Genomic DNA, 3719 nt, shown 5'->3' with positions numbered 1-3719 from the left:
TTTTCTTACTAAAGATAGTTACTTATATTAATCATTTTCTCATCTAAAAAACTTTTTAACTTAAAGTTTTTCTTCATTACATAAAAATTTTAACTAAATTTTCTTACTCATTTCTAAAATCAAATTTTACTTCCCTAATATAACTTCATATACATAATCAATTTTTTTCTTTTCAAATCAAATTCACTTGTAGCACATTTGAGAACAAATAAAATTCTAGTTTTTAAAATATTTTTCATCCCCCCAAACTTAAATTTTTAACAGATTAAATAGTTTAGCATCAGATATATATAAGCAGGAATAAAAATTTAAAAATAACATGCTAATAGAAATTTTAAACCCTAATGATAAAAGTATAAAACTAAAAACAGGAGTAAAATTAATTTTCGATCAAATTTTCTATATTTTCATTTTACTTTAACATATAGAAATTCAATAGACTTCTAAACAGTGGGTATAAACATAAAAACAAACATACACACTACTGACATCACAATCTTAACATAAAGACAAACTTGTAAACTTGATAAAAGAAAAATAAATGGTAGCAATTTCTGAATTTCAAGTTTAAGATCTAAGCTAGCAAGATTTTCTACTTTATAACAGAAATGAAATTAAGTTAAGTTCTAAACTAACTAAATCACCGTACTAAACACAAAACAATAATTACTACCCTAAAATTTAAAAATAAAATACTAACTACCACAAATGTCATAGTAACAATAAAACATAAAAGTCCAAAACACAACATAGTCCAAAATAACACGCAGATGCAAATGTAGCAAGCCCAGACCACATGGTTCATATCATGTTACAATCAAAAAATAAATCTCTCAGCTCTACTCTTCATCCTCAAAATCACCGCTATACCATTTTTCTGCAGACTCATAATCAGGATATTGAGGATATGGAGAAAATTGCACTCTTGGGTCACCTCTAATCAAACTCTCCAAAGATGAGTGGAATTTCTCTTCATAATCACTCTTCCTTCTATTATAACTATTAGTATGATCTGCAAAACGCTCTAAATTTTTTACCTTATATGCGATAAAATTAATATTATCCATCATCTTCTGCATTAACTCATCTCGGGTATCAGAGACTCACCTCGAGATGTAAAAGCACGTGAAGTAGATGGTCTAGATGAAGAAGCAACAGAGGTAGATGCAGCTGACATTTCCATTCCATAACTCCTGGAAAATCCTCCTCTCCAACCAAAAATATAATGCTCAAAATAAGTCTTCGCATTCACCTTCGTGATGGGCTTTAAAGGTAACAAAACTTCCTCCCAACTATCATATTTAAACCTAGCCTGCTGGCATAAAGAAAAGATCAAGGAAGCAAATCCAGACCTACAGTTGTAACAACTATAGAAGAACTGATGATAGTCTGACAGATCAAAGCTTTAATGTTGATGTGCTTTCCCTCTTGAATACAATAGTTCAACGTCGCTCTTTCTCTGGTCACTTCACTGAGATTATTGGTCAGAAGCAGACAGCAGAAATGAAATAGTGCCAGGCCTTTGAAGGTTCACATAACTATGAAGTTGGGAAATTTACTCTCCTCTCATTGGTAATCTTCCAAAGTCCTCTTCCAATAGTCAAGTATGAAATAATCTCTTCTAACTCCACTTTAGTAGGACTATAATTTGAATAAAAACATAAAGTATCCGAAGGTAAATGGCAAAACAAGTTGATAACAAGTTGATTACCTCTAGTGAAAAAGGTACCAACTTTCCTTGAACCTTCAGCTTCAGGAAGTCAGCTTCAGGAAGATTTGCATAGAACTCCCTCATAACAGAAATCACTGCGATACCAGAGAAACAACAAAATTATTCCCACTATCGGAGAATTATTAAATTTTCCACGTCTCCACCAAGATTTCTAAGACATCGTGCTTGAATCAATTTTGTGACTGTAGAGCGTTTTGCTAAAGAAACATCTCCCTTTCTGCTTCCTCTATATAACTAGTGTGACTAAATTATATTTTCAATTGCCATCCAATATGCTCCAGATGTGCATGAATTTCCAATACCATAGTCTCCAATACAGACATGGTATTTTCAATTTTATTGATTTTCTCTGATATCCCTTCAATACTAACGGCTAAGAAACTATTATACATCTCTTGTGCACTTTGACTAATGAATTTCTTCCTCACGGTCTCTTCCTTCTTCTTCAAATCCATCTCCCATGAATACATCATCTTAAGATCTCTCTCTCTTTTAGGCTTTGGGGCTAGAAATGATATGGGGTGAAATTCCTTCACTAAACCCTTCTATTTATAGGCCTAAATTCTTCCAATAACTCCTAGACACGTTTATAAACTGCCAAGGCATGTTTTTGAAAACTTCTAGGCAGTTTTTCCTTCTAGAATATTAATTTTGCACATGTTTTTAAACTGTCGCGCTTAAGCGCCGGATTTGACACTTAAGCGCTAGTGCACATTTTTGCACAAGTCAACTTAACATCCAAATTCTCATTTTAACATGTCCATATCAATAATTTAAGTCTTAAAATCAATAATAACTCATAATAGTCTAAATTATACTACCCCCATTTTCTTAGTCACACATAAAACATCAATAAAAATAAAACACACTGATACTTATAGGTTGCCTCCCATAAAGCGCTTGGTTTTATGTCGTCAACCCGATGTAACCAGTGCTTACTCTGGTTGACCCAACATCATTCCATCATTAAACTTCTGCTGATCCCCTATGTAATAAGGTTTCAGTCTATGTTCATTTACTTTAAAGATTTTCTCAGATTTAGGAACTTTAATATACACAACTCTATAAGGATAAACTTTCATTATGGGCCCATCCACCTGGATTTAAGTTTTTTTGGAAATAATCTTAACCTTGAATCATATAGTAAAACTTGTTGCCCTGGTTGAAAATTTTTAGTATGAATTTTTCGATCATGCCACATTTTCATCTTTTCTTTATAAATTTTGGCACTTTCATAAGATTCATTCCTTATCTCTTCAAGCTTATTTAATTGTAATAATCTTTTCTCACCAGCATCTTTCAAATTATAATTGAACTCTTTAATTGCCCAATATACTTTATGCTCAAGTTCAACTGGCAAGTGACAAACTTTCCCAAATATTAGCCTATTTGGGGATATTCCTATAGGAGTTCTATATGCAGTCCTATAAGCCTACAAGCCATAATCAAGTTTGACTGACCAATCCATTTTTGTTGGATTCACAGATTTTTCCATAATTCTTTTAATTTCCTGATTGGATAATTCTGCCAAACCTTTGTCTGAGGATGATAAGTAGTAGCAATCCTATGATTTATATGATATTTCTTTAATAACTTCTCCAATATAGCATTTCTAAAATGACTTCCCCCTTCAACAATGATAACCCTTGGGCTCCCAAATCTACAAAATATATTCATTTTCAAAAATTTGCAACACTTTGAGCTTCACATCGAGGTAAAGCAATAACTTCTATCCATTTGGATACATAGTCCACTGCTAACAAAATATATAAATTTCTGAAAGATGGTATAAATGGTCCCATGAAATCTAATCCCCAAACATCAAATATTTCAACTTCTAGCATATAATTGAGGGACATCTCATTTCTTCTAGAAATATTGCCTACTCTTTGACATCTATCACAAGTTTTGATATAAGCATTAACATCTCTAAAAATTATAGGCCAATAGAATCCAGATTGTAAAATTTTGTATGTTATTTTATCAA

The sequence above is a fragment of the Phalaenopsis equestris genome, unplaced genomic scaffold (genome assembly GCF_001263595.1).
Source record: "Phalaenopsis equestris unplaced genomic scaffold, ASM126359v1 Scaffold199517, whole genome shotgun sequence".
Taxonomy (NCBI): domain Eukaryota; kingdom Viridiplantae; phylum Streptophyta; class Magnoliopsida; order Asparagales; family Orchidaceae; genus Phalaenopsis; species Phalaenopsis equestris.
The sequence above is the reverse complement of the archived record's forward strand: the minus strand, read 5'-3'. Positions refer to the sequence as shown.